The sequence below is a fragment of the Nothobranchius furzeri genome, chromosome 5 (assembly GCF_043380555.1).
Source record: "Nothobranchius furzeri strain GRZ-AD chromosome 5, NfurGRZ-RIMD1, whole genome shotgun sequence".
Lineage (NCBI taxonomy): Eukaryota > Metazoa > Chordata > Actinopteri > Cyprinodontiformes > Nothobranchiidae > Nothobranchius > Nothobranchius furzeri.
In genome coordinates this window covers 72488063-72508311 of record NC_091745.1, presented here as the reverse complement: position 1 = coordinate 72508311, position 20249 = coordinate 72488063, and the positions used below count along the sequence as shown (strand labels likewise).

The 20249-nt window shown below is 41.8% G+C and overlaps 1 protein-coding gene across 5 annotated transcripts in view; it reads right to left on the bottom strand.

The window, feature by feature from the left end:
- cadm4 (cell adhesion molecule 4) overlaps positions 1–20249 on the bottom strand; it is a 287904-nt gene that overhangs the window by 203623 nt on the left and 64032 nt on the right. The window contains exon 2 of one of the 5 annotated variants that reach the window (XM_054741016.2): positions 5270–5469. The exons of the other annotated variants lie outside the window; for them this stretch is intronic. The gene's annotated coding sequence lies outside the window, so the exon portion shown is untranslated. The remainder of the gene's footprint in view (positions 1–5269; positions 5470–20249) is intronic. 5 annotated transcript variants of the gene reach the window in all.

Genomic DNA, 20249 nt, shown 5'->3' with positions numbered 1-20249 from the left:
AGGGGTAGGGACTCGGATTGACCCGGTGGAGTTGCTGAGCGGAAATTTTGGTTAATTCACACTGATTGGTTGTAACTCGGTAGGAAATGACATCAGCAGACGTTGTCCAAAAACAACAGGCAGTATAGAAGATTTGCTTGTGAAGCAGAATGGAAGAGAAAGAAAAGAAGCACTAAACGAATTTACAATTGCCGTTACTAAACTCCCAACACCGGGAAACACGGTGGAATTCTCCCACAAAGACCTAAATGACGGGGCTTTGTTGTCTCACAGAGCACCGTAAAAAACAGATCTTCTTCTGGTCATTGAACACCACATTTTACATCACGTAGCTGCTCTAGTGCTCTGAGTGGATTAAATTATGATATTTATATTATTTAACCAGAAAGGTTCAACTGAGTTTAGGCAGCAAAAGATAGTCACACCACTTCTCTGTTACACAGTTCCTTATACACAAGATTACAGAAGGAAGTTACAACACAGGAAATCAGCCTCAAGTGTTCTCAATCTGGTTTTAAATGTATTCAAGGAGATAAGCTCGGCTTTTTTCAGTTTCCTGCAGTGCTCCATGCAGAAGGAGCAGAGTGAACAAAAGCACTTTGGCCCAGTTCGGTGCACGCAAACGAAACAAAGTAACAAACTGATTGTTTCCATGCAGACTGTAAGAAGTTACACTTCTCTGGGAGATGAAGTTACAGATGTAACTGGGTAGTAGTCCAAGCATGGCCTCAAAAATGAAAGTGTACCAATGTCCCAACCTCCTGGTGGACAAAGAAGGCCATCCCACTCAAGGATACAATTCACAATGATGGGTCAGTGGTCTACAGTTAGTAATAAACCTCAGCGAGGCGTGGTAAACCGCATCAATCTTACCAAGACACTGTGCTGAGGCATTCATATACAAAAAGTCTCCATAATCCAGAATAGACAGAAATGTTGCAGACTAGTCTTTTTTTTTTTTTTTTGCCTCAAAAGAAAAACTCTTTATGTTGAAAAAACAAGACAAATCTGAGTTTGAGTTTCTTCACTAGATTATCTATAAGGGGGCAGCAGTAGCTCAGGTGGTAGAGCGGGTTGCCTCATGATCGGAGGGTCATGGGCTCAATTCCAGCTCCCGCCAGGGGTATCCTGCTGTTGAGTCCTTGGGCAAGACACTTCACCCAACTTGCCTGTTAGTGGTGGTTAGAGGGGCCGACGGCGCCAAATGGCAGCCTCGCCTCTGTCAGACCTCCCCAGGGCGGCTGTGGCTACAAGTAGCTTACCATCACTAGCAGTGTGTGAATGTGAGAGTGTGAGAAAGCGTCTTTGGGTGTCTAGAAAAGCGCTATGTAAGTTCAATGCATTATTATTATTATTATTATTATTATTATTATTATTATTATTATTATTATTATTATTATTATAAGGGGCTTGAAGGAGGAGTCATCAAGCCAGAGTCCAAGGTATTTGTATGTGTGGACCACCTCTGATATATTTCAACAGAATAAAACTCCTAATCTTTGGTGTGTTCTTGCTGTGTTGAAATTCTAATTCCATCTTTTAGTTCTTTTTAAAACACAGAAAAGTTTTATTTACCTGCAACGTTTCGTTTGCGGCTGCAAACTTCGTCAGGCTGACACTGCCACAGTGTCCTACCTCTACCTCTGATCCTGCCCCTCACTGGTTTTTTTTACATGATAACTTGGTCAGCCTGACAAAGTTTGCAGCCACAAACGAAACGTTGCAGGTAAATAAAACTTTTCTGTGTTTTAAAAAGCACTAAAAGATAAAACTCCTAATGTTGATGTTACCGTGAATACTTTTTGGCACTTATCAGTGACATCACTCTCTGCCAAAGCTGCCGAGATACGCTGACATCTGTGCAAAGTCCTGAAAGGCGTGAATTTGAATGAAAATCACAGCTGAGAGGGCCGAGACATCATATCTCCTGCTCAAATTTCCCCCTCCCAGAATGGACCCTGAAGATCCGACAATGGAAACACGCCTAATTTTGCTGGCGTGTTACACATGTGTTCATAGAATAATTCAATGACATGAATTCAATGTCTAAATAAAAAAAGTCATATTCTGGTGAGACTGTATTTCTGTATGGTCTCTAATCTGTATTAAGGAGATTTGCACAGGCAGATTTGAAGACATGTTGAGTCTTTCAGACACCCACAGATACTGTGTTCACGCAGCCCTAAAGCGAATTAGTCCGGCAGGCGGACAGACAGACCGTCTAATGAACAGCGGGGTGGCACATGGCGCTAAGTCTGCTAAAACAAATCCGTGCATGCATCTAAACTCACCTAGCTGGCGCTGATGTGATGTGCGCGATCATGCAACAAGTGCACAGCTTCACGTGCACATACGGAGTAAAACGACGGAGGACTGAGAGATGTAACAATGCTGCCACCATATACGAGAATTATAAGGCAGCTCAAATAAAGACCTAAACCAGCACTGACACTCTGACACCACGTTTCACTGCTACTCAAGACCATCTAAGCAAACACACTCGCTCACCAAGGGTGTCTTTAAGCCCTCGCTAACTCTGTGACATTAATCCCGCCTGACATTTTGACACAAATTTAGAGGAGTGGAAATAAACATACATCCTCAACACATCTCACACTCCGCACAACACCTTTGGCAGCGATGCAAGCAGAGTGTCTGACACAGAGACACACATTACACCCTTTCCTCGAATTCACACGTAGCGCATACACGTGCCGGGCCATACATATATGCATGCAGGCGCCGCAACGCGTCATTAAGTGCTTTCACACACTGTGCCAACACAGATTTGTGTATAATGACGCCTGCCATTTCAGAATCCCTTGTCCTTTCCCAGCCAGCCCTGTAATTGTTTTAATTAAAAGTTTAATATACAATTTAAATGATCGGACTGAGACATTGCAAAACAAGATGCAAAAATAGACTAAGGTGGCATCCCCATATGTTACAATTTGCCTGCGAAGGCTTGGATGTTACTCTGTATACAATATTCAACAAAAGCCAAACAGGAACTTTTTAAATCCCAAACAATTGTTTTATTCACTAAACAGATAAAAAGCCTTGGGAGTGACTTCTTTCAAATACACTGGAAATGTTTTACTCTGCGTAATCTTCTGCTGCTTTGCTGGTAATGGGTTGCAGGGGCAACTGCTTAAGCAGAAATCCCAAGTCTTCCCTTTCCCACAGCTCCATCCACTGGCTCATATTTGGAGGTCTCTTTCCAGAAGGACATGTCTGAAACACCTCCCTGGGAAGGCCTCTTGAAAAGACGTCCAAACCACATGAGCTGATGTGGAGCCAGGTCACGTGTCCCCGAGGGTGAATCATGTCAACTGGTTAATCTACAGCTTTGCTTTTCGACTGAGTTCTCTCTTTACAATACATCAGTACCAATCCACCCTATCCATCTCCTTCTCCATTCTCCCCTCGCTCGTGAACAAGATCCCTGAGATACTTAAACTTCTCCTCCTGTACAAGTGGCTTTTTACCAAACCAGAACTGGTAATCCACCCTTTTCCAGTCTAGGACCATCTCAGACTGGGATGTGCAGGTCTTTACCCCAGCTACTTCACACACTGCTGAAAACTGTTCCCGTGCCTGCTGGAGGTGGTACATGGTATTTTGATATAGCACCTTCTAGGTTTCTACAACCCCCCAAAGTGCTTTACAACACAAGCAGTCATTCACACATTGGTGGTGATGAGCTACATTGAAGCCACAACTGGGCACACTGACAGAAGCAAGGCTGCCGACCATCACCAGCAGGCAAGGCAGGTGAAGTGTCTTGCCCAAGGACACGACTGCAAAAGACAGGGCTTAAACCTGGAACCCTCCGGTTACGAGGCAGGCACTTAACTCCTCTGCCAACGTTGCCCCATCATGGCTCAATGACGCAAACGGGACATCATTAGTCAAACGAGCTTATTCATCCATTCATCCATTTATTTACGTCATCATTTAGCGCCACAACAAATTGACAAAAGGGCTGTGAGAGGAAACCGGAGCGACTGAAGAACTTTGACACATGCATGGGTGGACAACCTCTGCACAGAAACACTCCAGCTGAGATTCAATCCCGAGACTTTTGCTGAGGGTCGACCGGGCTAACCTCAGCCTCACTAAGCAACATCAGTATAGTGCTGCTAGCAACACAAACACGATAAATCGCTGTATACGTCATGTGCCGTACATTTACAGCAGAGATTTCCAGTGGGGAAGAAGAAAAAAATTGGACACATCTTGATAAAATACTGCAACCAATTTGGTAATTAGCTTGCATCCAAGATTTTTTTCTTTTAGTTAGAGGCAGAAAGAGATAGAGACAGATTTACAGGAGACAATGACAGAGAAATAGACACAGGAAGTCAATAACATAGACAGGCTCCCATACTAAATTACCCACAGTCACACCTTGGCACACGCACACAGCCAGCTTCCCGAAACTAACAAGTACAAACATGACCTAGCCTTGTCCCTGAGAAAACTCACACTGGTGAGCTGGCATACAGTGAAGCAGCTCCGTGCCAAACATGGACACCCACCCACAGCGTACCTGCAGCACACGGACATGTGCATGCAAATGCTGGGAGACACAGAAATAGAAAACACTGGACGTGAATTAGCAATATGAGATTGTAGGTATGCCATCTGGCTGCCAGCACTAACAATAGACAGCATCATTCAGAACTCCACCAGCATTAAAAGCATTTATGCACAGCAGAAAACCGTTAAATTGCAGAGTATTTTCATTGCATGAGATGTTGCAACATCCTTTTGATTACTTTTTCTAACCGTTGATTAAAGCAACAGGTATTCTTGCACAATGCTGGAGTGATTTTTATTTTTTTATCAGAACAACTCTGAGGAGTGATAAATGCAACTTCAAGGGCATTTTCTAACCCTACAGCGGCACATGCGTCTGTACACAAAGAATCCCACACCCCATCAAGACCCTCAATCAACAATTTGTGTTGAAATTTTTTTAATGAAAGTAAGCTCTTTCCTACATTAGTGATAAAAGACACAGACGTTCTAATTTCCTACTCTTATTTATGAGTTCAGGGAACATCTGTTGTGTCCGATACATGAAAAAAATTATTTAAAAAATTATACCGTATTTTCACGACCATAGGGCACACCGGGTTGTAGGGCGCGGGCACGGTAAAACGTACCGGTAAAACATCGGTGCAGGCTCGGGACTCGGAACATATCAGTGCAAATCAGACATTGCGAAAATTATATAAACAGCCAAAAGCATGCTTCACTTTACTGGTCTAGTCCTGGTTCAGGCCTGGTTCAGAGCGCTCGTGCACTTCCTCATTGCGTACGCTGATGGCTCGTGCTCTTCTAATGGGCTCGACACACGGGAGGCAACTTCGCCTCTCCTCCATTCATTTTCAATGAGACATGCGCGACAAAGCGATAATCGCGGGTCTCCCTCCTACAAAAGCCGGGCGTACAGCGGGAGTGCTGCAGGAGGACACACAGGGATTTACGGGGGTTGGATGAGGAAAAAGAAATAAAGAAAGTAAATCTGTGTTTTGTGATCAGTTTAATTTGACATGAACACGACAAACACGCTTTCTTGACAATCCTTGTGAGTAAAAAAACGTGTAGAAATAAAAACGAACAACGTGTGTTATTAGGGAAATAGCGGGCGAGTGGTGTTGATGCAGGATTGCGCATGCGCCGAGAGCGGTTCTGGTACTTTTTGGGTCGCAGCTGCTTGCAGCGCCGCTTCAAGGGCTGTGTTGAAGTTCAGAATGTGTTTACCAGTAGTTGTTGGATTTAACCACACAAACAGACGATGTGGCAGATCCACAGGTCTGTCTTCGCTCACGTCCGCAAGTTCAAGCCACGCCCCTTGTCTTCTACTACGTTCGCGTCTCACAACAACACAATAGGCGCACCGCACCATAGGGCGCGGCGTACATTTTGGAGAAAATTTAAGACTTTTAGGTGCGCCTTATGGTCGTGAAAATACGGTACCGATAGTGGAAACTGGCCTAATAGGCATGTTTCAATTGATGGAATACCAGATCAGGTGTAGGTAATCAAAATGGCCCGGAAGCTGAGTGGACCTTTTGGTTAACTCACGCTGATTGGTTGTAACTCAGTAGCAAATGACATCAGCAGACATCATCCAAAACAACCAGCACTAGTTAAATTAGAACTGCTCGTGAAGCAGAATGGGAGCACAGGCAAATAAGCACCATTTATGTTGCTTTAAGAACACAGTTACTAAACTTCGAACACTAAAAAACACGACGTAATTCATGGGGTTTGTTGCCTCACAGAGCACCGCAAAAGTTTTACATCACACAGCCGATCCCATCCTCTGAAGGGATTAAATGATGCCGTACTTCGACAGAATAAACCTTTTGTTATTAATGCTACTTTTTGGACACTTATAGGCGCTGATCAGTGACATCACTCACTGCCGAAGCGGTCACGTTATCCTGACACCAGCGAATTTGCATGTAGACATAACAGTGGAAGCACGCCTACCGTCACCAGCCAGCTAGGTTAAAATCAACACCAACTGCTTTTTTCTTTCTGCTGTACGATTGCTGCTATTTCACTAGAAACTTTGGAACATTTTTGAAGCAAATTGAGTTACACGAAAACAAAAAAAACAGCCTTCATGAAAAAAGATAAAAGGATCAACTCCAGGACCTTTAAGCATGGATGCCATGGGGGGGGGGGGGGCTTTTTTCGAAAGTGAAGTTTTAACCCCTGTACTTTTTACCATCCAAAAACAATATTACGCTATTTTAAATTGACACTGGTTGCGCTCTAGGGCCAAGCAGAAAACAACCGTTTGTGTTGAAGCCTGTTTCCCATTAGAGCATTCTGTAAAGATCCCCCACCACCCCGTGCCCCCCCCCCCCACCCCCCACTTCTAAAGTGAAAATTACGTCCATGCCTTTAAGAACACTTACATTTTAAGGAATTTTAACCAAATAGCCACTCACGCTTTCACTGTCTTTTACACACAAATTTAACAGAGATTTGTCTGATCCTACCCCTCACTGGTTTTTTACGTGATAAAAATCTGCTACAGATCACATTTCTCCCCATCCACAAACCAGACAATACAGCTGCGTTCTGATTGCATAAATCTCCTTACATAAGAGTCCTACATGGGTAAGTATTTGTGTGCAGTCTCAAACTGCCTGCACAAGAAAGAGGGTCATCCAGTGTGTGGGTCTCCCATGCGCGCCCTCGTGCATCCATATTTTCTCGAGCATGTATGTGTTATTGCTGTGTGTTGCGAGAACAGGGCACGGCTGTGTTTATTACATCTGTAAATCCCGCTCTCAGACTGCAGTGCAGTGTCTCAAATGTCGATCCAATAAATGACACGAGGAGAGGTGCTTAAAACTGGAGGAGCAGCAAAGGTCACGCAGACATGTTTGGAAAAGGTTGAAGAGAAAAGTACAAAAGAAGTCCCATAATGAAATTCCTTTCTTTTTAGTTCATGAAACCCCGGTGCAAAAGAGGAGGGAAAAAAGGAGGCTTGTTCTTTGAGTCTGCAGAACAACTCTCTGGCTTGTTCCCCTCAGTTGCTGCAGATGCATGAAACGGCTGACTGATGGTTCGGAAGGACAATGTAATTGGGTTTTGGAGAAGTCTTTTCCCTGGGGAACAGTCCCACGTTTGCCTGTGTGATATTTGTGACACGGAAAGATTTTCCTGTAGGAAAAAACCCACCGATTGTTAGATGAGAAAAACAGAACACGCTGTTCGAAATTATAAGAACCACTGCGATCAAAAGCCAATGACCAGATGGGCGGAACGGCCACTCAGCGCTCACTACAAAGACTGCAATTTATCAACATAAAGAAAATGAATAAGTTTGTGTGCTGAGTTTTATTAATGCTGGAAGAAAGCACGCTTAAATGTTGTTATTTGAGGAAAGGACAAGTAGACAGCTGACTGCTAGACCTAGATGGAAACTGGCCTTGAGTGAATCATTCTGGTAAAACGAAAGAAAACACTTGGTCCTGTTTGTATTTCATTATCATCTTGGGCACCCTGCCCAGGACCCAATAACAATGCCCATGCAAAAATAACAAAGAATATTTTTTAATGAACGTCCCTGTGACTTGGGAGCCGTTTGAGTAACGTCTGCTTTACTTTTGCTAAGTTTTCCCCCTTTTGTGTAGCTTCACTTAATATCTGTACCTCTACAGCCCCAACTGGACATTCCTTTCACTTGTCGCTTTTTCATGATCAGCCACGCCTGCGACCACAGATGATCCTGTGATTTGTTTGTTTTTAATTCTCCAGCGCTTCTCCTTTCACCTTCGCCGTTCTGCTTTTCAGAAACTGCTTAGGCTGCATGCATGATTGTGGTTTGTTGGTTTGATTAAGTGTATTTAAAGAAAAGTCTCTTTTCTGTTAACTAGCCTGCACGTGAATCGTTTTTTTAACTCAGGATCAGCAAAAGAAAATCGGTTGTCGACGCAAAAGTCAAAAACATTGTTTTTTAACATGAAAATGTTTAAATATTTAAAAAAAAGTTATAAAAAAGGAACTACACTTTAAAACTAGATGTTCAAAGTGGAACCAAATGTCTAATTTGGACTTATCAGAATACAATAAGGGTCTCTTTTATTTAAATTACTTAGCATATTGTTAAGCATTATCTAACTATTAAATAAAGCATTAAAAGCCCACTTAGCAGTTTTGCTTGCTTTTAGCACCCCCTAGTGTCTGTTATTAATTCTCTGTGGTCAAACCAGTGGCGGCTCCAGATTTTTTTTTTCTGCAGGTGCTATGAAGGAGCTAGTCTTTTTATTGAGGGTGCTACGAAGGAAGTGGTCATGCGTACCTATTGTTCTCTAAAACACCTTCAACACTAGCAGATACACATGCATGCACAAAACCTCAACAACACCTGAAACAATCATTAATATACATCATAAACATGAACAATCGCTGACTTGTCCATGAAATCATAAACACATACAGCCACACAGAAAACCATCTATAGTGTTGAAAGGTTAGCTAACGTTAGTGTTAGCATTTCCAGCGGCAAAACCCTCGACTGCTGCGGCGGTTGAGGGTTGGCTCTCTTCATCCAGATCCGTAGGTTTCTGTGGGTCTGAGATCACTTCCAAAGATTCATTCGTTTCTGACTGAACCCGTGGAAATGTGGGCAACGAAAACCGATCCATTTTACCACTAGCCCTACCTTTCACTCGTTCGCAGGTGGAAAATGAGGTCAGAGGTTAACATCAATTTCCTGTTTTGGTTTAAGTTTTTACTATCTATATGATAATTTACTGATTATTTTTGTTTTGTATGTTAAATATTACCACATCCACACCTTAAATTTAAATTAAATTGTTAAAAAAAAACTAATATTTACCACCCACCCCCCCCCCCCCCCCCCCCGGCGCCGCCACTGGGTCAAACCGAAAGCCAAACCTATCTCCTCGCTGTGCGTTAGTCTTTTTAACATCTTAATCTGACAGCTGAAATGTCTCCTCAGCCTTCATTGGTGTCTAAAGGAGTCATTCTTCACTAGATTAAACAAGTCAGCTGTGTTCATGACTTAAAGCATGCAGGAAACGTTTGGGAACCAGACTGTAGCACCAGGTATGCCAGCTCCACTTTTTTTTCCAAGTTCAACAGGTGGAGACTTTTTAGTTATTTTTTTGTCCTTGTGAAGCACCTCGTGATCTTTATCTTGAGAGGTGCAATACAAAAAAATTTGATTTTTCCTCTTTTTAAGGACACTTAGTGAACAATAACGGTAATGTTAACAAAGTTAGTAAACAACAGGACCCTCCCCTGGCCCCTCATCTCATTTCCCGATTTGCACACACTCTATTCCTCGACTCAACTCCTGTCCTTGGATCTTTGTCCCTCCTTCCTCCAGAGATGCAAGCAAAAAAGGCAAGGTGATAGACATTAACAAAATGAGAAATCCCTCCTATGGAGACATCATTTTAAACCGCTGGTAATAAAATCTGACTTGTGACACAGCTGCACCATCCAACCATTGTTTTGCTGCATCCTACTACTGTAGTTCATTATTTCTGTCAGATTAGTAGTGACTGTGCTGATGACAAAGTATAAATCATTTAATTAAATGTACAGTGTAGGATTAATGTGCCGTGCTCGCTTCAGAGGTCGCAGATGCCATTAAAACTTCAGCTGTGGATTCACCGGTGTATCCCTAACTCATAACTCCTTCGTTGAGTCTTGCTGCTCACTTCTCCAGGTGCATTTATAAAAAAAAGAGACATTACTTTAAAAGAATTATTTTGGCTGTGAACATTTTCTGGGTCACAGGCTTGAGAAAGGAGGAAAAAAGCAGACAAAAAGTCACAGATTCCACCACTGAAATGAGTCCGGAGTGAAAATGGCCTGTGGCGCGCCGTGTGAGCTGCCAAATTACACGCGCTACCCGTTTGGCGTCATCTGATGAGTCAGAACAGTTGATAAGCAGAAAAAGTGGCAAAAGCTCGAGGTAAATACGTTTTTGCATTTTTAAATTATGAGAGTGAAGATTTGAGTGAGATAAAACACGATCTCAGGCTTTTTGAACGTTTTAGGTTTGGTTATTTGAAAATTGCTGAAAATACATTGAAGTTGCCTTTTTAATATATTTTTACTTAAATTATGAAAATTTCACACATCACAATTAGTATTCATTTTAATCAAACATCTAACCTCTGATTGGCTAAACGCAATAGGACTGTTTTATTGCTTGCATCCGCACGTCATTGTTGGGTAAAAGATGCAATGTTGATGTTTTATCTTCACAATTAACACAAGCCTGAACGTGCTCTACCATGTTGAGTTGCTAATGCTAACAGCTAGCTTTAATGAGCTGCTTTGCTCTCTCCTGGCCAATAAATTAACACAGCCTTACGCGGTTGCAAGTCAAGGTGGTCCATGAATGCAAAAACGACACTCTGAGGCTGCTTCTGATCGGAATGCTTCCCCGTCTATTTTTGTTAAGACAATATTTTCACGTTCAGCATGCCTGTTAAACTCAAAGAGTGCAGGATCGGATGTCAAAAAGGACAAGTATTATACATTTGTCAGTGAGCCTCACCTTTAAATAAATCTGCATTTGTTGCTAAATCATCTACTTCTAAATTGTTTAGGTATTATAGTTTTTGAACTAGAACTCATCGAAAATGGTTCCAATGGTAAAGACTCAGGGAAAGTGACCTTTACCTAGATGCCAAATTGGCAGAGAACACAACAGCTGAAACGCAAGGTCACCACTATCATCATGTGGGTGGGATGTATTTTAAAATGACCAATCACATCAGGACTGGTGCATTTCTTAACCATTGAGAACCCAAACTCTATTGAATTTGAAAACAAATTAGAATAAATACATCAAAACGTAGAAACATTTTTAATGAAGAAGTAGAATAATTTTCTATATATGTATGAATAGAATGTCACTTGGAGTTTCCAAACTTGAATATTTGATTCAAGAAGAAATTTTGCAGATGTTTGAAATGGGTTGTGACACCAGTGTCACCACAGGTCCTTAAAGGTTAAAGGTGTAGAACCCTGAAACCCCATTTTTTTAATGATTATCTCTGATTATAATCAGTCACTCTGAGTTTTTCAAGCAGGGTGAACATGAAAATAGTCTCCCACACCTGTCTCCTGTATTAACCTCTGAATAGACGGTGAAACTCTAGGATTTGAAAAGCCTGACAGATCTATGTCACACAGCATTCATGGGTTCACCCATACTGACTGGTTTGGCGTCCAGCAAATAGCAGGGAACGTCTCAGCTAGTAGAAGCTAACAGTTAGCATTAGCAACTCCACCACATGGCAGAACTCCTTCAGGCTTGTGTTGTTTGTGGAGATAAAACATCAACGTTGCAGAGTTAACCGAGTCAGAGATGCGTTGCTGTTGTCGAATTCCAAGGCGAGATGTCCAGAGTTCCAGTAAGACTCCAAATGTTGTCGTCTGAAGCGCTCTTCTGCTGTGGCAATTTTCTAGTTCTTTAAAGAAGAAAGAAGAAGAAGAAGAAGAAGAAGAAGAAATATTTTCTATAGCGCCTCTCAAGATACAAATCATGAGGCTCTTCACAAAAACAAAAAAATGTTAATATATAAAAAATAATTTAGAAAATGATTAAAAATATATTTTAAATGAGCAAAAAATAGACAATTGTGATTAAAAAATGTGAAGAAAGAGAGAGAGTGAAAAGGAAAGAGGGAAATCAGTGGATCCTGAGGAAGGCGGAACAGGTAGGTAGAGCAGAACAAGGAAAGGGTTCACTTGTTCACTTCAAACTGGTGCACCGGAGCTTTTTTTCCTCTGAGCACGACTTACAAGGCATTCATTCCTACTAGAGACCACTGCAAACATATGGATTAAACGAGAGTTCCATACATTTAAATTATATATTTAAAGAACACAGAAAATAAAATATTAAAAGGGTGTGATGTGCACAAGGTAAATTCCACACAGAAGGCCGATGGGAATACTCCCATTCGTGCGATGGTTCCACAGTTCTGTGAAAAGTGGTCGTTGAATTTATGTGCAAGGACTTTAATTGTGCAATTAATACCTGCGCCCATGGAATGAAATAATTTGCTCATGATTACGTTTTAGCTCTTTCGACATAAATTTGACTCCATAAAAACATACACCGTAAACAGTAAAGAGCTAAACCTTCTTAGTAAAACTGTCCTTTGTTCTTTCAACAGTTGAATCTGGCTCATCAGGGAGCTTCCCAGAACAAATTCAGTCTTCTGGTACCAAGCACCAGGCAGCTCTGCTGGAACAATCTTAGAGACAATTTTTCAGAAGGAGAAAACCAAAATCCCATTTATTTTCCAGAGAAAAGCACATCATATTAAAAGACAATTTGTAAAGGCAAAGAAATTAAGTCTGGGTAGAGTAACCAGTCATTGTGCTCATGCCAAGCACTTCTTAGTGGCAAAGGAAAAAAACTATCTTAAAAGGGACTTTTTGGACTTTTGAATTTTTATGCTCGCGATTGCCCCCTCAGGCCAAAAGTGTAACGGCAGCTTCAATAGTAGGCTCGGGCACGAGGCGCGCATGCTGTACGTGCACACTCCTTAACGAAGATAACAGCTGAGACAGTCCTGTGTGAGAGGCCCGGAGGACAGAAGAACACAGGAAATTAATAAAAATAATGTCCCTCTGTCTCTGCACTTTCTCGTCGGCCGGCCAAACATGCAGTGTGTGTGTGTGTGTGTGTGTGTGTGTGTGTGTGTGTGTGTGTGTGTGTGTTTTTGTGGCCTGGAGGACAGAGGACAGGAGAACACGCAGCTAATTAATAAAATTATTTGGTTCTGTACCTTTCTCTTCAGCACAGCCGACAAAAGTTTAAGATGGGTCAGTCCTCCTGCATGCTCAGATCATTCCCTTCCCTTGCTTGAAAAATTATTCCAAAAGGAAAGTTGAATCCACATCTTTTTTATCTGTGAATTCAATGCCGTTCGGCAAGTCTCAAATAAAAATTTGGGTGTCTTACTGTACAAAAATATACCATTAATGTAAAAAAGAAGCTCCAAATAACAAACCTTATTCATACCAGGAATCAAACCCAGGTCTCCTACGTGAGAGTCAGACATCTTACTAGGTGAGCTAAAGCGCCAGTGACATGTTTTGTATCTGTAACCTTTATATCCTTGATGACAGCTGAAACAACGTCAATCCAAAGCATGGTTCGGAGTGAAAATGGCTATTTTGTTGCTAATTTGCAGGAAATATCTAGAAGAAAGTTCTACAGAAAGTAGCCAAGGGACCTCAGAAAATGTAGCTAGGTTTGTCACTAGGCGTTAAGAACAGCGACAAAGTCACTGAGTTAGCACTGCCTCTCTCTCTCTGCTGCTAAAGCTACGGATAGCAAATGCTACGGGCGATGCCTGAGCGTGAACGCGCATGAAGCAGCCTGCTCGACCCGAGCATCTCCCTTTTTCTGTGATTTTACAGAAAAACAGACAATCACAGTCAAAATGCCAGGGCTCATTCTACAGGACCAGGGCATTGCAGGAGAATGTATGAAGAAGAAATTTATTATTTCTATACACGTTTTGGCTGTGAAACTTCCATAACGTCCCTTTAACCAAAATAAATCAAACACAGAAGCTGCAACAGAAAGATTCGTGAATCCAGTTACCTGCTGCTCATTAGATAAAAGCCCACACTGGTGTAATGGCAAAACGCTACAGTTATCATATCTAGTTACACAAAATGCACGGTTGTCGCCTTTTAATGTTATTTTGATAAAGCTGTGGGGCGTTGCAGTGGCCAGAGGTTTGGGAAAAGCGGGAGTCGTGCAGGAGGGAGAAAAAAATAAGAGAGGAAATCGGACTGTGAGAAGCCCGCAGATATGGAGAGAAGTGGTTGTGTTTGCAGAAGATAAGGCCAAGGAACTAAATCACACAGTAAGCGAGGTGGTATGCTATTAAGCAGGACAAATATGCCTATTCAAACAGCAACTTTCACAGCCCAAATGAAAATATGTCAGGGCGACAGACGAAGAGAAAGAAGGAGCAAGAGGAAGAAGTGCAGTGGGAGGGGCTACAAGGAGAAGACAGGAAAGGGTAAAGGGGGCAACGGAGGGAAGGAGCCAGAGATGGATTATGCCCAACAGAGAGAGAGCTAAGAGATAAAACAGCCGAGGCACCATTTCATTTGTCTAATTATATTTATCTATCTCTTCCTCACAAACAAACAAAAGAGACGGATGGTGCCGACCGAATAAACTCAAGCTGAACTGGAACAAACGGGCGCTCCTAAACACGTGTGAACACACATTTTAACCGAAAGCACGCGGCAGCAACATGAAAACAAATCCGAGGAAGCGGGAAGAAAAGCGAAAGTGAGAGCAAAAGTATGGGAACTGAGAAAAGCGGCGGAGAAACGAGAAGGGCTGACTATGAGACAGAGAGCAGGGCTAAGGGCGCAAGCCAGATTGACACTGAAAAATTAATGCGCAATTGCAAAAAGGGATGCGAGCAACACTGAGACGGAAAGAGAAGGTTTGAGTGGCACAAGGATGCAGTAGGAGAATATTGGGCCCAACACTGACAGATTTAAGGTTATGCTCCACATGCGTCGTCTTAACCACACACCTTAGTGTTCCCACGTGCTTTCCTCTCATTTCCTATTTCAGCATTTCCATCGCTCTTCCCTTTCCCTTTCTGCTCCCCATTTCTTACATCCTCTCCAGACTCCCCCCTTGCGTTCCCTTTCTCCCGGCACATATTTGCTAATTTGACTATTAGTTTTCCGTATGTCACCCCCGCTCGGGCACATGGAGGCACACGTGGCCTCCGATGACGGTTCCTCTTCGTAGATCTGATTGTGTCGATTTGTCTCAGTGTCACGCCACTTTCCAATTTGCCATCTGCCTGACAGGATGGTATTGACTGGCCCACACGCTTGTCATTCTTCCAGTCTCTCACCCTTCTGCCCAATCTCCACATCTCCATTTGGGAACAGTTTCCACATATCCCCTCCTTACACCTCCACATATCCCCGCTTCCACCCTTCATTATCACACCTCCTTCAACACGTATACATCTCCATCTCTCCACCCTTCTCAACTCCATTCCCGCATCCCACTTCACTTTTTCCTTTCATTTCACTCTCTGGGCTTTATAGTGCACACAAATCAGAGCTATGGGCTTTTATGCTGTGATCAGTAACCGAAATGGAAATGAAGGCATAATAGTGATTACCTGTCATAGGCCGGCTTTGCTCATAACGGAGCAAGAGCATCCATCGTGGACTTGAAACTGCAGACTAACCGTCTTTAACAGCCTCTGTATTTCTACGAGCGCTCGCAGCAGTCGGGAGCTGCGTTGAGCTCTTTAAACGCTTGTGGAAAACTTTGCCGTCGTTGAGAAGTTTAACTTCAAAGGATGAACAAGCAGAAGATAAAAAAATCCACTCAAGGGGAACAAAGAGGTTATTGGATTTTGTCTTTTTTATTTATCTCTATGTATTTTTTTTATTTGTACGTGACCGAACGTCCGCATTCTGCAGTCTGACACGGAATTCCGCTCTTTATATAGGATCTTTTAAGAGTATTTCTGCATAACCATGTGTGTGTGATTCAATGTCGAATCACACACACAACAGTGTGTGTGATAAGTCGAATTTGGAACTCCATCAAATATCCCGCTGACAGAACGCCTCGTCAGAGCAGCAGAAAATCCATCAGTGTAAACGCACGCTGTTCGTTCCGAGGAAAACCGGGATCCTTTTGTTGATTTCAGAAAATAGCTTTAAAAAACAAAGCACTCAGCAGAAAATCCACACACCGAGGGTTACACCAATGTGCAGATTCCTTTTTTACCTGTCATTTCTCCTTTTTAAAAAGGCAGAATTGCAGCTTCATTTACACCAAATCAGGCTTATTGTTTCAACAGTGACTTGGAGGAAAATGATGATGCAAGGATTACAAACTCTGCATTCATGTTTTCTGTTGCTGTAGCACTTGAGGTGTTGAACAACTGTCATCTGAAATCATCTTTTATTTGTCCCCCAAGAATCTATTCAGTCGTGGATAAAGTGTTTAAAAAATTGCTGTAATCTTAAAGTGAAAATAGAAATGTATAGAAACAGTGCCAAGCATCGATGCATTATCTTCCTTTTTCCTTTCATTTGTGAAAATTGTTGTTTTGGATAAATACTTTTTATTTTTATGTTTAGGCACTTGGCTTTTTGTTTATTTTGGTCCATTACTATTGAAGTGTATTGCTTTAAAGCAGAGGTTCATTGAGAAAACAGCCAAATCTTGGACTCATTCCATCTTTTAGTTCTTTTTAAAACACAGAAAGGTTTTATTTACCTGCAACATTTCGTTTGCAGCTGCAGACTTCGTCAGGCTGACGCTGATGGTGGCGTCACTTCCTTCTCCGTTTATCTGCGGGCAGCAGAGGACGTTGTGGCCCTCTGCTGCCCGCTCTCCCCTCTCCGACGATGCAGTCCCATGCACGATCCAATGAGTAAACTCCAGCATCCCTGTTCATGGTCCCACATCCACGTCTCCTTATCTCTATCGCTTCTTTTATCCATCTTTTGTATTTCTGTTGTTCGGTGTTTATTATCCTTGTGTTGTCCCAGTCCATTACATGGTTTTCTTTTGTGCAGTGATCTTTTACAGCTGACTTCTTTATTGTACTTGCTTTATATATATATATATATATATATATATATATATATATATATATATATATATGTGTTGTTAGCCAATCAGAGGTGAGGTGATATGAGATTATGAATATTAATGAGAAAGACTCAAAAAGACTCAGCCATCCTCCACCCCCACAAACTTCTACTACTGCTGCTTTTTTCCACAGAAAATAACTCAATAGGCATTCCTATCCTTTAGCCATCTTGGACCTTACATTTACTCCCATTCAGATGCAGAAATAACTAATTCCTCGGCTCAAATCCATGCCAGGATTACTGGACTTTTTACGAGCCACAGAATCTAAGGCCATGATGCAAACCCTTTGACTGACAGTAGCTGCCATAAGACAAGGTAACCACAAAGAGGAGACATTCAGGAGATGACATGTTGTCATGCTCAATCAGAGGCTGGTGAGAAGTGCCAAATAAAATTGGTAGGCCAACGTAAGACTGTCAAGACAGTAATGTCAGCGGAGTACAAGCTGTATCTAAAATCAGAAGTCTGGAGCTATTTGAGGAGTCTTCTCCTCCTGAGTCCTAATAGCAGCAAATGGTTTCTTTTATGAAATAAGGAGGTGTTCTGTTCAGAATTATACAAGCTGACTTGATACACACGTCTGATTTCTAGATAAGATGGGGTGGATGATAGGATGTGTATTCTCATCCACCTAAACTAATAAAGGTGTGCTACTTTATCATTGCTAATCTGCTCAAACTTGTTGAAAGAAGAAACATAAATCATGATACTAATTTCAAAGTCAATAATTTCCAATGTTGCATTTTTGCTATATTTCCTATTTACCTATAATGAAAATAGATCTATGTTTTTCTTCACTATCAAGATATCCACTTTAACGTAAATGTGGCTCTACGTTTGCAGTGGTCTCTAGTAGGAATGAATGTCTCTAACATTACCATGACAACCGTTTTTAGGCTACATTTTTCAACTGAAGTCAGTAGTTTTGTACATGGCATTCCTTTCTCTTTAACAACCCTTACAAAATTTAAAACAACTAATAAAAGCTGCGTTATTGAAGTGCGAGTCACGTAGCCATCACGTCAAGGTCTAAAAAAAAGAGCCAAACTGCACTTCTCAAGTTAAATAAAATACCTTTGAGTGGTTGGAGGAATAAAAGAATCACCAAGAAGCAGGTGTGGCAGAAGATGCTAGACTAATGAAAATATATTTTATGGTTACTGAAAGAAAACTTTAAAACAAACAAAAAAAAAAAATATATATATATATATATATATGCCAAGTTCACTGAGAGACTATTTTTCTATGCGAGCCAAACATGAAAATAATAATTTTGCCGTGTTTCCTGCATTAGCCTCCGAACGATAATACAGTGAAATGCTCCTATTAGAAAAGCCTGACACGTCACATTGTCAAACGAACATAAATGGAATGGCCTATTTTGGTTCGCGACAGGGAAGGCTGTTGTTGATTTAGCATCCAGGAGAGAGCAGAGCATGTCTCGGCTAGTAGAAGCTAAAGCCTGGGGTACACCTGAGGCAGATGCGCCCGCGCCGTCGTTTTAAATAGAAGCCATTATAGTTAACGAGTTGATACACGGGCAGCGCCGCGCCGAGGCTTTGAAGATGGGCGCCAGTAGAGGAGTACTTTACAATAGACGTGGAACGTCTAAAACCCAGCTGCAGTTGTGATCACTTTAAAGTAGTGATTTTAAAATATTCAAATAAATAGCATACTTACCCATTTTTAATGAATTACAGTCTCACAAAACACGACGGCAAGCCGGATCACACATAAACAACAGAGTCACTTCCTGCTTTTTGTTCTCAACTCCCGCGTCATGTTGTGACTATCGCGTGACTTTCCAAGAAGCGCTCAGCAGCGCGTCCTGTGTGACCACTTGACTTGTCAAAATCTCGGGCGCGACGCGGCATCCGTCTCCAAAGTGCCCCAGGCTTAACTGTGTTAGCATTGGCAGTTCCACCACACGGCAGAACTCCTTCAGGCTTGCGTCATTTGTAGAGCTAAAACATCAACGTTCCAGAGGTAGAGCCAGTCAGAGGTGAGATGTCATCAGGAAAAACCTACCGTCTCCTGGTCCCCTCTGCTCTGGCTAACTTCTACTTCCTGAAACAGGAGCGCCAGAATGTTTTTCTCCACAGCGATAGACTCACAAGGTATTCAATTATACTAAAGACCACCGCTGGCGTGAACTTCGTCTATAAAAGTTTTCCCCAGTAACATTTTACATGATGATAAAAAAAAAAAAACGACTAAATGAGGCTCCATTTCAAATGTTTGTTTTTTAACTTCTGAAAGTATTTGTCACAACTGAGAAACAAAGCAGCTTTGGCTCTTCTAGTTGAACAATTTCTCATCTTAAGAAGTTTACCAGAAAACGTCAAGTTTCAGTATTTCTATCATAATTTCTCCGTGTTTTGACTTTTCTTTTTTTCTTTTTTTTTCATTTATTGCATCACCCATTGTAGTTCTGCTTCACTCGGAAGCCAAAGAAAAGTTTCCGGGTAGTTGTTTCCTCTGCAGAACATTTCCTTTAAAGTCTGGTGGTCTCCCTGAAAATCTGACATTTTCTACATCTCCGGGGGAAACGCAGGAGAGTGATCAGAATACGAAAATCTAAATGTACATCAGCAGGAATTCAGTAGAGCTGCTGATCAATATGATTGTGTTGTTTACCTTCATTGATGTACAAACATAAGACTGTTGGATCTTTTTTAGGCTAAAACTGGGCTAGATTATAAGAGTAAAATCTATAAATTATTAACCATAAGACACTTTGTTGTTTTCTTGTTTATCTCGTTTGATTTTATTTTTTCCAAAGCCTTCTGCTGCTTTTTCCTTGGTGTCTTTAGGCTAATCAAAGTCCTAACAGTAGAAGAAAAGTGATTTTAGCTGCATTTGGTGTAATAAAAACCGGGAACGTGGGAATAGCCACAAATGTGAAATCTGAGCGACGTCAAACTGAAAAAGCTCAAAACGTTTACGTCTGTGTTTAGGTCAATGAGGGGGGCCAGGAATATGATAAAGGGTAACTGTGGGAGAGAGGAGAAAGACATAAAAGATCAACTTAACGATAAAT